The 14,256-nt window shown below is 40.2% G+C and overlaps 1 protein-coding gene across 1 annotated transcript in view; it reads right to left on the bottom strand.

Annotated features, from left to right (window-relative positions):
* Nucleotides 1-14,053, bottom strand: part of GRAP2 (GRB2 related adaptor protein 2) — a 63,084-nt gene extending 49,031 nt beyond the window's left edge. The window contains exon 1 of the mRNA XM_081822521.1: nt 13,672-14,053. The gene's annotated coding sequence lies outside the window, so the exon portion shown is untranslated. The remainder of the gene's footprint in view (nt 1-13,671) is intronic.
* Between the last annotated feature and the right edge of the window lie 203 nt (nt 14,054-14,256).

Raw genomic sequence — 14,256 nt, 5'->3', positions numbered from 1 at the left:
GAGGGAAGGCCTTGTTCCAGAATGTTGAACAGACATGGTTTTTGGAACCAAGTGTATGTTGTCAATGAAATGGGTATGCTCTGACTATAAAAAAATGTTGAGGGCCTCTAGCTTATTGATGGAGGGGTCAAAGCCCTAAATTCTCTCATTTCGTTTTCCAACTACCAAGTTGCTATTAAGTCTTACTGAATTTTTATATATCACCCAGCTGCTTTTTAAACCCTAAAATCATGTAATACAGTCATAATTTACCTTTGGAGAGCATGTTACAATTTATAAATGGCTTTTTTATATACACATTATTACATTTGATCCATATAACAGCCCTGTGACACCACAGGCTCATCTCTGCATGATATTTCCTTTGAAAGTAACTACTACTTATAGAAACTACTAGCTATAGAAATCAGAAAAATTTCCACTAGCAGCCTTATTGTGTTAGAAGTGCACACCAGGATAAAGTCAGCAATTTGGGAGAAATGAAAGAAAGGGTCCTGAGATAGACAGTGATTGAGAGTCACAGGGGGACGACAGGATTGTGGTTTTTTTGGAAATGAGAGTGATGCAGAAAGTAGAAGATGGAGTGAGCATAGGGTGGTGGTCCACTGCTTGGGGGCGAGGGGGGCGGGAATGGTGGTACTTAGCACAGTACTGAGCACTCAGCAAGCCCACAGTCAATACCTTTTCAGCCATAAGTGGGGTTGGGTATATATCTTGAGCAGTGCCAGGAGCACAATTCAAAAATATAAAATGGTGACTTTTAGAACACGGGTACAGAATAAAATGAATATTTTTTTATAACACTGAGGAGTGAGAGAGTGGTTCAATCTGGAGGAAGGGAGGAACGCTCATCTCGTTTGACACATCTACGTTCTCTCTCCTTCTGCAACATCTCCATCTATGGTAACTTTATAAACTGCTTTTCACATACCGAATCGGTGCACTTTTGTAACTACTTTATAGAAGCTAAAACAGCTAGGACACCATGATTGTTGTAATCTAGTTGGAATAAGTCTTACTGACTTTGGATACATCAACATATCCATTTAGCCTGATGCAAATCAGTTTACTTTTCTACTTAGAGACATGATGTGAAATGAAATTAATCCAGTTGCAGCAAAGTGAGTGAATTCAGTTGAATAAATCCCTTTCCGTGGAAAAGAATTTTGTTTGGCAGCTCATTTGAAACAAAATCCACATGGCAGTAATGCCTTCTCTGGAACTGAGCAAATGTATTTATCCCACTTTTATTTACAGCTAAATTCACATCAGAGCTGTTTCATATGATAGTGTACTCTATTGTCCTTAGGTGAGGGTCACAGTGAAAGCATTTGCAGGACCACCGAAATGTGACAATGGCACTTAGCCTAAGGACTGTCTCTCCACCTCGACTATGAACTTAACAAAGATCAACAACTCCTTCGAGAGAAAAAGGAGAGACTAATAAAAACCAACAAAACCATGTGTATTCTTATAGATTCTCTCTTCTCTGCCCTCCATTGTCAAAAGGGCAGTCAACACACAGTGTATGTTTAATAAATACATTTTGGTGGTGACTATCACAAGCAGGCAGGACCTGGAGAAGGTCCAGAGAATATCAAAGGGATGAAGAGGTTGGGGTTGTGCTAATGCAATTGAGATTCTCTACCCCAGAAAGAGGAAGGCTGAGTGCGGCCATTCTGGAGGTAGTTTGGGTTGTTCAACATCACTGAATGTTAGAAAGCACATAGCCTCCCTGGTGGGATGAAAGAGAGCCAACTTACATCCCAGGAAGAGGATGTGGGGTTAGGAATGGGGAAGAAGGCTCGACTTAGATGGATTATAAGGCATCAACACAATCTTTAAGCAGTATTTCCCTGAAAATTTTACAGTTGAAAAGTAGATAATCTTTCTGAAATGATTTAGGTTTGGTACAGCAGGGAAATGACCCAACGACCTCATAAGCTCTATTCTAGCTCTGACCCCATGATTTTTCACCAGCCAGGGTCAGGACCTGGTTTGATTCTTGCCTACTTTTCTTTCTCTATAGCTGGAAGCACTTGACCCCTTTCTGTAAGTCAGCCATACTGTAGACTCAGCACTAAGCCTTTTCTCGGTTGGGAGGGATTTAAGACGTTCACTGTGGCTGAACGCTTGGCTAACTCTACATCAGGTCACCCCCTGCTGCTGCCCTGGCTCAGAGGTGTCCCAGTTCCAGCGAACGGGATTTTGTCTTGCTCTTAAGTCCTTGTTTTACTGGATTTACCTGAAATCCACCTCATACTCCCGGGCTGACACCTGAAAGCCTTTCTTGTTTTCCAGGCCTAACATGATTTTGGGATCATAATCTAGTATCCACTCTACGACTGAAGCTTTGTGTGTCTCCAGCCCATCCCTCCCACCCCCCCCGCCCAGTTCATATCTAGGGTCTAGTCTTTGTCTGTCCTAGATGTCTCCTCTCACCTGTGGCTGGATCCCCCACTCCCTTCCTCCCACATCCCTACTGTCATCACCCAGGCCACTGCCTATCTGTTCTTTGGTCATATCATGACATGCCACGAGGCTCCACCTGCCTATGGCATTCTATAATGTATAGCTGCACATCTGAATCTTTCTCTACCAACTAAATACCTCGGTAACAAGGTTTCTCAACGTTATTACTATTGACATTTGGGGCTGGTTAAGTCTTTGCTGGGGGGGCCGTCCTGTGCATTGTAGGATCCTTAGCAGCATCGCTGGCCTCCACCCACCAGATGCTAGTGGCACCCCCCTCCCCAAATTGTGACTAAAAATGTCTCCAGGCATTGCCAAATGTCCCTGGCGGGGAGGGGATGTCCAATCTCTCCCCATTGAGGGCCCCTGTTCTACAAGAACTCAGAAAGTCAAGAGTATTTTAAAGCTAGTTATATATACTTTGAGAAATAACTGGGTGTATATAAAGTATTTAAATCTGGTAAAATTTTAACTAACAACTCTAAACTCTTAACACCAAGTGGAATTTTAGAATTGTATTACGACACAAGATGGATGCTGAGTAATGTGGGGTGAAAACCTTGCACCCTAGGTTCAGTTCTTCTCATATTTTAGTGTGCATAAGAATTACCAGGGGAGTCTTTTAAAAGTTCGGATTCTAATTCAGTAGGTTTGAGGCAGGGTCGGAGATCCTCATTTATGACAGGTTCTGGGGTGGTATCAGCTGGACTGGTAGTTGAATAGTTGAGTCTCAAGGCCCTAGATCAAAATCACTGGGGAGGGGGAGGGGTGGGAATCTTTGAATCTTGAGGATACAAGGTCATGAGAGCAACATTAAAATTTGCATCTGAATGACAGATTAGGAAAATGTGGATGCTCCCTGAACCTTTCTATAAGAACAAAACTGTTCACAAGAATGGGTTTTGAAATGTGACATTTCTATTAGCTTAAAGTTATAAAAGTTATACAAGTGAGCTGTCAGTTCTCTGCTTTGGCTGGGAAAGAAAACTTATGAACCGCTAAGCTACTTTGGCAAGACTTTTAGGGGTTTCCAAAGATCTGACAGAAACCTAAACTTCAAGGTCTTTGTAGTCCTTATTTTACTAACGGAAGAGGCTAGGGCTGAGGATGCGGCTGGGGGAGGGGAAGGAGAGAGAAGAATCACTTCAAATGAGGCCTTGCAATGAAACAGATACACGTGATCATGCTTACTCAAATTACAAATTGTGCACTGAAATTGTACTGACATCACATGATGTTACTCTAACCCTAAATCAGATCACTCAGCTACAGGTTTAAAACAATTGCAAAAATGAATGTTATTTACAATAACATAGTGGTGAGCATAATCAAATCTTCCAAAAGCTGCTGAGAGCCTGAAATAAAATTTCCTCCTCTCACATAATAGTGCCTCTGAGTAACTTTTAGAGTTTGCAGACATCTGACTCATTGTTGCATATCCTTGGGAAGGAAATGGCCATTCACATTTGTTCCTATTTTATAGCCAGAAAGATCGAGGCTCGCTTGTTTGTCTAAAGATGTAGATTTGTCCAGGGTTGCAGAAAATTTATTGATAGGAAGGAGATAATAAAGTCCTGACCCTATGAAGACCTTCCGGAGGGATCCAGTGTAAGACTAGCTGTGCCCTCAGCAGCAAATAAATACTCACCTGCTAGGAGGGAGAACTAATTCACTAGCTTGGAAATATTTTTTTAAGATTTTATTTATTTATTTGACAGAGAGAGAGAAGAACAAGTAGGCAGAGGGAGAGGGAGAAGCAGGCTCCCCCTGAGCAGAGAGCCTGATGTGGGGCTCGATCCCAGGACCCTGGGATTATGACCTGAGTTGAAGGTAGATGCTTAACCAACTGAGCCACCCAGGTGCCCTGCTTGGAAATAGTCTGATAGGTTGTTACCAATATGACTTAGTATGATAGGGATAAATTTCTCTACATTTAAACCTCTGTGCCTAGGGTTTTTTGCTTATTTGTTTTTAAATCAATAGTGTAAGTACAGAATAAGGAAGATCTGGCTTAATGGTAAGGCATGGGAACTCATGGGTTTTAGTTGACCACAATTTTGGTATGAGTCAGCCTTGTGATATGAATGCCAAAAAGGCTAATGCAATCTTGGGTCATATTAATAGAAATATAAGGCATAGAGGAAGGGAGGCAACAACTCCGTGGTATTCTGCATTTGTCAGATGGCTCCTGGAGAGCTCTGTCCCATTCTGGGCACCACGGTCCAGGCAGGACCTTAAAATGGAGTCTGTCAGAAATGAGCACTTAAAATGATGACGGCATGCAAAACCCCATCTTAGGAGAGTAGCTAAAAGAACCAAGGATATTTAAGCTTGAAGAAGAGGAAAGGGACATAACTGGAAGTGAGAGAAGAGCAGATAATCTGGGAAAAGAGCTTGAGGAACAGTTTCCAGTGGCAGAAGTTTAATTTCTGGCTCCTCAAGGAAAAAAAAGTCATGGGAGTCTTCTCAACTCTTGTCATTTGCAAAATAAACGGATCATCAGTGAAGAAGACCCTATTCCTCCTATCATTTCTGTGCAGGATGCAAATTTGTGGATGCAGTTATGTCTCTTTGTTAAGCCACCTCCCTCCCCTGCAGGGGCACCCTCTCCAGGAAGCCCTCCTTGCTCCACTTGCTCTGTTAATCTCCTTGGCACAAGCTGTGTACTACAGGTTTCATCTGTCCAGTTTCCCTAATAGCTTGTACGTTCCTTAGGGGAAAGGATCCATTTTGGTTTTGTTTTTATTACCCTAAGTGTTCTGAGTACATCTGGGTACTGTGAATTAGGGGTTGAGGGGATGTCTGCTGATGGTAGCCCAAAAATGAATTAAAGTAACCAAACGGGTAATTTTTTATGGCATCTATATGACAGAGCATTATAATGTGCTCTCCTGATGATAATAGCACCTAGTTGACCCTTCACTTTATGAAATAATTTGAGCTGACCCAGTTGGCTGTGTAGTAAATCTTGCTTTTCCCTACATCTTGCATTTAAAAATAAAAACTGTATCCATGCTGGGAAAAAAAAAAAAGTTTACTATCTAAGCACTCCATCTGCCTTGTTCCAGGTCTTGGGAATCGCTCTCCAGCTAGGGGATTTTTTTGACTTCACACTTTCTCCTTCTTTGTTTATTTGGATATTTACAGGGAACCAGTGTCAAGTCACAACATCATACAGTATCTAGTTGATAAAGTGAATCAGTCTACTTAACAATCTTGGTCTAAGAGACAGAAAAACCACAAAATGAGTTTGGCTAAATAAGAAAGCACCATGTTACGAATTTCATAAATGAGACATTGCGTATTTCTATTATATCAAACATATAAAAGGGCTTTTAGGGTAACAAGGCATGTTTCCTCCCAAGGGTCCTGCGTAGCAGGTTAAAGAATAGTACTGTTTCACTCATGGACAGAGGAGGGAATGGAGCCCACTGAGTCATCCACGAGGCTGAGGAAAGAGTACAGAACATAGGAGTTAAGTGTATGCTCTGCATTTCTCATCAGTGGACAGTATTTCTTCCCACAGTCAATGACCTGACACAGGACTGAGCAAATTATACACTTCTCTGTAAGAAGTTGCTATAGCTCCATTGGCCAGCCTGAAGTTCATCTGGAAAATTCACGAAGCAAAAGGGCTGAGAAACCAGGGCCCCCAATTTCATATCTCTGGCTATTAATCACAAATGAAGATCTGTGGCAACCTTCCCAATTATGGAGGTAGCCAGCCTGTCCCTGCCAATAGTCTTTGGCTCAGACTAGTCCAAAGGCCAGGAACAGGGTGGCTCCTGCCATGCAGGGCAGACCTTTGGTTCTGGGGTTCTGTCTGGCAGCTGACATACAGAACAGGAGAATTTTTCTGCCTGTTTTCGCTTCCCGGAGAGACTCAGAATTAAGCTGGAACTACATCATGGATTTTGTGTACTTGGCAGCATATGCTATGGACACTTTTTATAAATCTGAAACAAATGCTAACACAAATTCGTCCTAATTATACTGACCCAAAGATTCTTCAGATAGCTCCCAAAGTGAAGGGCTCGGTCATGTCCTCTCTTCTTTTGGGGATTTCTGTGCTCAGCGCTTGCAGCCCTTTTACGAGTTTCCCAATTTCCAAGCACATTGCAGGGACATTAAAAGAAATAACTCTTAATAATGAAAAATCAGATGGAAGGTTTAGGTCCTTCAAGAGGAATAACCTTTATAGAAGGATAAGGTTTATCAGCTCCAAATAAGTCCATCATCTTTATTTATTTCCATATTATACTCTGAACTACCCAAGAGGGATAATAAATAATCGTGGTATGTCTGTCTGATGCAGAGCACAGAGAGCAAAATCACGGTGAGGCAGTCAGCCCCGCAGGAAAATGACGCAACCAGCAGACCGACACACAAGCAGCCCACAAAAGCACTATTATGTTTATAGCTTCTAACAGGATTTGGACATTGCAAAGGAACCCATCACGAACTGGACACCAGCTTTTATGACCTTCAGGGAAGGGTGAAGGGTCTTGTCCTCTATCACAGAAAAAGTCATTTCCTTCTGTTCTCAGACCCAGTGGGATTAAGTAATTTGCAACAGAACTGGCTTCAGAGCACCTATGGTCTAACATCTCACTTGACAGAGAAGGAAACTGAGGCCCAGAGAGGTTACAATGTCTTGTTTAGAGTTATGCAGGGAGTTTCCAGGAGAGCCAAAATTCAGATTTCCAGGAGCTCATCAAGGGTTCCTGCGTCTTCAGAACGCAGTGCCCAGACTAATGTAGCAGAAGGAGCCCAGAGTATCAACTTCACAGCCTTTGTCTTAAGTCTTGGCGGACTTTAGCAAAATGACCTTGAGAAAGTCACGTACATTCTCGAGCTTTGCTTTTCCCACACTGCAACATGAGAGTAAAATATGTGGTGTGTCTACCTCAAAGATCAAATGAGATAATGTGTGAAAACTCTTTTGAGGGGTGCCTAGGTGGCTCAGATTGTTAACCATCTGCCTTCAGCTCAGGTCATGATCCCAGGGTCCTGGGATTGACCCCCACGTCTGGCTCCTGGCTCCTGGCTCGGCGGGGAGCCTGCTTCTCCCTCACCCTCTGCCTCTCCCCTGCTCATGCTCTCTCTCTCTGTATCTCTCTGTTTCAAATGAATAAATAAAATCTTAAAAAAAAAAAAAAAAACCTCTTTTGAAAGCCTTTATAAGACTCAGGGTGAAATAACTTCAGATAAGGGAAATTTTTCCTGTCGAGGGTATATGAATAGACTCCAGGGGATTCATGGACTGCTGGAAATTTTGGCGTGTGAATGAGCGCTAGCTAGGCACCCTTTTGTTTTTTTATCCCCCCCCGGGGAATTTCTATAGCTTCTATCAGCTTCCTAAATGGGTGGCTGACATTCTCCTCCAACCCCTACCTCACCACTGCCAGTAAGAATCTAGTGCTATGGATATCAACAAATTTATGATCAACTTAAAAGGTTGGTGTATTAAAATACAACGGTTTCTGTGTATTGACTGTATGGTTGAGATTTCCTGCTGGTTTTACTGATTCAATAATCTGTGTTTTTAGAACATAAATCTATTTGGGGGAGGGAAGCTAATCTGACCTCCCATTTTGCTCTATAAAGGATTAAAAATCTATGGCCTATAAAATGACGAATAGAAATTTCAAATTACAAAGCAACCAGGGTGTTTGTTTTCCTACTTGTGTACTTCCCTAGTGATATTTCCTGGTTATTTGAAAGAGATTTTTTTAAAGTCATATTTAACAAGAGAACTATCTCCTTATTATTTACTGAGTTCCTACAGAGTTCTCAGCACTTTGTTTCCAGCGTTTTCCCATAAAGCACTAGACAAAGACACAAATCATAAGCCATTTTGTAGGCTGCCACATTATGCCCGTGGTTGTAGAAGGCTGAGCAGTGTAGAGAAAAACAAATGAAAAAGTATTATTCATGACCAATTGATCAATTAGGCTGCTTTTCATTAAAAAACATAAAAAAGCAGAACGAATTTAGCAATGACTGTGTTCGAAGTGCCTAAAAACATTATTAATGTTGGATTTTTTTTTCTCATTTATTTTTAGTTCTGTTTAGAAAATTACACTTGAGAGCTTTCTGTAACAGCATTTGAGGGAGTGAATAAGACAACGCTGGAAACCTTTTGTAATGCTAATGAAGGGGTAGGGATGGATACTGGTTTGTAAGGCCTTTTCTGTATACAGTTATATGTTCCTGAAGCAGAGACTGACTTCTGGAATATCTAGGGTATGAGATAACCAATTAAGGAAGTTACCTACTTAGGAGACTTATCCATCGTCCCATAAAGAAATCCAGTGGGGCCTTTTATAAATATGACAATGGCTATACTCCTGCGTTTTAGTGGTAAAATCTTAATACAGTATAGAAATGTGAAAAATGAGAGGGATTTTTTTTCCCTCTTGACTATATCAAAATATCATCTCCTGCCCCACGGCTCTGAGGACTCGTAATTCCCCTCTTGTAATATTCCTTTGTGTCTGCTTCCTCCCTATTCTTTCATAGTTCTTTATTTTTCAGTTCCTAGTGATCTCTTTTGTTTAAAGTTTCTCATACAGAGCCTTAAGCTACATAAAGGCAGTAAGTGCACTCATCTGTGCTTAATGTAATGCTATCATTCCGATGAACAAAACCTAAAATCTATTTTGGGAGCACCGGTCCCAGATTTTCAATAACTTAGAGTAACTTAAAACCTGGCTGGTGGTGGCACGAGGGTCCTGCTTCCTATTCAGTTCCATTTGTGTCATTTCTCATTTTAAGTGCCAGTCTTCAGAGAGAATGCTCTGGAGTCAGACTGCCTGGGTTCAAATCCGGACTCTACCACCCAAGAGTTAAGTGACCTTGTGTAGGTTTCTTAACCTCTCTGTCCCTGTGCTTCCTCACTTGCAAAAGAAGGATAACATAGCCCTTACTTCATTAGGCCCTCATGAAAAGCAAAGGAGTTCATGCCTATAAAGGAATAGACCAGTGCTGGGTAAATAATACTAACAGACACCATTTTAGGGACTTTACATGTATAAATTACAGTTGCCCCTTGAATAAGGTGCAGGTCGGGGCACTGTCCTCCGCCCCTACCTTCCGTTCAGTCAAAAATCTGTGTATGACTTTTGACTCTCCCCAAACTTAACTACTAGTAGACAACTGTTGACCAGAAGCCTTACCAATAACATGAACACTCGATCAACACAAATTTTGCATGTTCTATGTATTATACACTGTCTTCTTACAATGAAGTAAGCTAGAGAGAAGAAAATGTTACTAAGAAAATCATAAGGAAAGGGGCACTTGGATGGCTCAGTTGGTTAAGTGTCTGCCTTCAGCTCAGGTCATGATCCCAGGGTCCTGGGATTGAGCCCCACATTGGGCTCCCTGCTCAGCGTGGAGCCTGCTTCTCCTTCTGCCCCTCCCCCACATTCTCTCTCTCTCTCTCAAATAGAACCTTAAAAAAAAAAGAAAATCATAAGGAAAATATATTTATAGTACTGCACTGTATTTATAGAAAAAAAAATCCGAGTGTAAGCGGATTCGCACAAACAAACCTGTGTTGTTCAAGGGTCAACTCTATTGAGTCTCTAAAACAATATGGTAAGATAGGTACCATTATTACCCTCATATTGTAGCTTAAGAAACTAAGGCACAGAAAGACTAACTTGTCCCATCTGGCCCAGTAGGAGCTGGAGGATTGGCCTCAAACCCACAGCAAGCACTCGATAAATGTTCCTTATTATTGTTGGAGTTATTGCCTGAATTTATACACTCAATAATATCTGCTATTGCTGCTAAAAATGATGAATTTGTATGTCTAATCCTCCTTCAAAGTGTATAAAAAATGTATATGATCCCCAACGGAACAGTCAATTTTGGCAAGGATTATCACCTAAAGCCATTAGGTGACATTGGTTGGGAAGTAAGATACTACCACAGGGTCAAAGCGTCACCCACTCAGAGAACTTGTTAATTGCAAAAGCGGAAAAAGTACCTTTACAACGAGAGCTCCCTGGAGTGAGATCACTACCTCGAGCCATGATCAAACTGAGGGTCACAAATAGAGGGACAACCTGGCATTTTGTACCTCCTGATGAGATGCAATATGGAGCACCTTACAAAAAACGTTCAATTGAAATCTAATCAATGCTTAGGCTGAACTTGGGAGTTTACAGGAAATATAGGGGGTAAAGGAACAAGTTAAATGACACCGTGAGGCAACAATAAATCTAGAACGTGGGACATCCTACAAGTTAACTGGCCTAACCCTTTAAAAAATCTAATGATCTAACATAAAGCCCAAATGTAAAAATGTGCTTTTCTTTATAAAAATTAGATCCTACTTTTTTTTTTAAAGGCATAGACGACTTTGGGGGTCAGGTGGTGACGTTTAGATATGGTCTAAATGTTAGATCATATTAAGGAATTACTGTCTGTCTTCTTAGGTATAATGATGGTGTTGTGGTTCTACAGGAGAATGCCCCTATTCTTAGATTGTATCCAATTATTTAGGAGTGAAGTATCACTTTTTCTGTAAGTTACAAATAGTTCATGAAGAAATACACAAAGATGGAACAAATATGGCAGAAAGATAGCGGTTGGTGAGCCTACCAGGTGAGTATAGAGGTATTCATTGTACTAATATTTCAGCTTTTTTTTCGTTTGGACATTTTCTTCATTTTCTTCATGAATGTCTTACATCTTCTTTGGAGAACATACGAGATTTTTATTCATGTACTTAGTAATAGATAGATAGATAGATTTTTATTCATATCATATTCATTCATAGTTTCTTTTAGTTCTCTATAATGTTTGTGAATGCATATTTAAAAAGAAATTTTTAAAAATCACTTACTGAATTTTTACTGGCTCAAACTTATTGAAACCTAATAGTAATGTTGAAGAGTGTTTGGTGCTTAATACAGGGCCTGATACATAACAAATGCCCAATAAATGTTTATAAATGCTTATTTGTTAAATTTATTTTGTTCCTGAGAATTTTAAGGTCTCAGCCAAGAAAGAAAGAGAGAGAAAGAAAGAAAGAAAGGAAAGACAAAGGAAGAAAGAAAGAGAGAAAGAAAGGAAAGAAAGGGAAGAAAGGGAAGAAAGAAAAGAAGGAAGAAGGAAGGAAGGAAAGAAAGAAAGAAAGAAAGAAAAGAAAAGGGACACATGAGGCTGTGTTCTTCCTTTGTGGATCAAGATATGCTTTAGCAAGTATTTGAGATGGACAAAATGGTACCAATCAACTGCATCTTTTGATTCAAATAACTTAGGTCACAAAGATTCTTGACCACATTTTGAATTTGTTTTAGGAGAGCATGAAAATAAAGAATCTGGCCCTAGGACTAATCCAGCAGCAACTGTTACTTATTTAAGAATTCCTGATGGAATCACACTGAATGATACATTTTTGAACAATTGTGGATTTTTCTTGGCCCAGGAAAAGAGGCAAGTCCGGCTCAAGTTTAGGCGTGAGTGCTACAAGGCGCCAAGACTAGCAGGCCTTATTCTCTGAGAATCAATAAACTTGTGGGAATTGGGGATCATTTCCCACTTTTCCAGAAGGCAATGGTTCTAAAAGAGATGGCTTCAGGCAGTAAGTGAGATATATTTTGTATAGAAGTGGAAAGAAAATGATCAATATTCAAAGAAATAATTAATAATGATACAATTTTGCATTTTCATAGTGCCTTTTTCCTAAGGCACATCCTATCTGTGTGAGATCATTTATTCTCATAATATCCCTGCGAAGTAGACAAAGAACAATTGAAATAAAAGAATAAGAGGGATTTTCATCAGGACAAAAGATGTGGAAGATATTCAAAGGATATCGTATTAGCAATAGCGATATTACTCAAATCGATATTGAGCAAATCGATAGCGTTCCTCCCCTCTGCTTCAGTAAAGTCATTAAAAAATAAATAAAACCTATTACAATTTAGGGAAAATAAGCTTACAGTTTACTCTACAGGAGACACTCCAAGTCCAATCCAAAAAGGTAGTTTTATTCAATGACACAGGCCTTCTCTCTTTACAGAAAAACAAAGTTCTCAAAAAGAGTACAGATCATAATTTTTAAAACTTGAAATTTAAATGCACTTAGATGGTTCTGTATTTACATAGTGCTCTTTATTTAATAGTGGATCCCCTTATAAAGAGGTTTGCCTTAAAATTATATTATGAATATTGTTTTATAAACAATACTGGGTTGTTCAAGCAGAGTCTACTTATACTAAATGTTCTTTCTGAAACCAAAAATAATAAAGAAAAAAAGGGGGACCCCACTAAGGAACTTATCAGTCTATGATAAATGCAGTTGTACAGAACAAAAGATGCTTCAGCCTGAGGTTTCCCACCCTCAGATGACATAACATGAGCACATGCAATCTTTTCCATTGGAATTTTAGATCTAAACATTTCCCTCAATTTATCTGGGGATGAGTATTTTGAGTAATGTGCAGATTAAGTTACATATACCTTATTAACAAGGCCTCATTCCAGGTGTATAAATACAGTATTTTTAAAGTTAGTGAAATCCTTGGTGGGTATACTCAACCCTCATATTCAGGAGTAGTTGGGGAAAAGAGCACAAAGGAGTTGTCTTCAGACTCAATGCCTGAACTGGACACCATCTTAGGGACATGGCACTAATTATTAATAAAGAGACAAAGATAGACAATACTCTCTCAAAACCCATTTCAACAAAAGGTTCTCTTTTTGTAAAGAAATCCGAAGTGGTGTTCTTTGTAAAGGCACCATAAATACTAAGAGAAGTAGAAATGTAAGTAAGAGAACAATCCTGGCCCCACAGTGCCAATGTTCATTCATTGTTGCCCAAACCTTCATCCCCATCCTCAACTGGGTTTCAATGCTGACTATGGAGAGGTGGGATTTCACCTCTGTAATGGGTCTAATGTCTCTCCCTGGGATGGCCCAGAAGCCAATTAGTGGGGAATTTTGTGTGCTGGGCTGGATAAGGAACAAGTTCCTTTGCTGGAAGTCGAATCCCATCACCACAAGCATTGTTAAAGCAAAAGATTTACAGACCTTCGCGGATGGACCAAAATATGAAAAGCAATATTTAGAGAACCCATGGGATTCATTTTCATTAGATTTGACTCATAGAGAACATTCTGCAAAGTATAAAACTGTTCAAGATCTCTAGAGTATATGGCCTGATGTTGTCTAATGACATACCTTTTTGAAGAGAAGAGGTCGAGTCTACGTCTTGGCTTTGACACCGAGTTAATAGTATCTTCTCTTCCAAGAAGGAAGACGAAGTCAAACACCAAAATTACTGCATTTCAGAGTGTAGATCCACCTTGTGCTGTCTTCCAAGGACCTCGCTAAAACAGGGTACGAGTTCACAGATCCATTAATAGTGCCTCCTCCTGCCTTACTTCTTACTCCCTCCTCCAAATTACCCCCAGTCAGCCCTGCAGTCTGTAGGCAAACCACACAGGAACTAGCAGACACAGGGCTTCAGAGAGTTGGGCGTGAGCCTTAGATTATGTGGTTTTGTTTTCTTGCTGCCAGAGTTGAACTAAAATGCAGGAGGTTCTCTGAAACACTTTTGCTTCTTTATGCTTGGTTTCAATTTTAACAATGTCCCCCCTGAACGATTTTGTTCACATAAGAAAACTTTGAATCCTAGAGATGATCCATCAACAGGCTGCCTCTCTGAAGGAAAACTCTCATTTTCTCTTATTACATCCAAGAATCCGGAGAAAAAAATTAGGACTTCTTCGGAGAACTTATTTAATACCACCCTGGGATCACGCA

Source organism: Leptonychotes weddellii, chromosome 5 (genome assembly GCF_054177405.1).
Source record: "Leptonychotes weddellii isolate Sample4059 chromosome 5, ASM5417740v2, whole genome shotgun sequence".
NCBI classification, from domain to species: domain Eukaryota; kingdom Metazoa; phylum Chordata; class Mammalia; order Carnivora; family Phocidae; genus Leptonychotes; species Leptonychotes weddellii.
The sequence above is the reverse complement of the archived record's forward strand: the minus strand, read 5'-3'. Positions and strand labels throughout refer to the sequence as shown.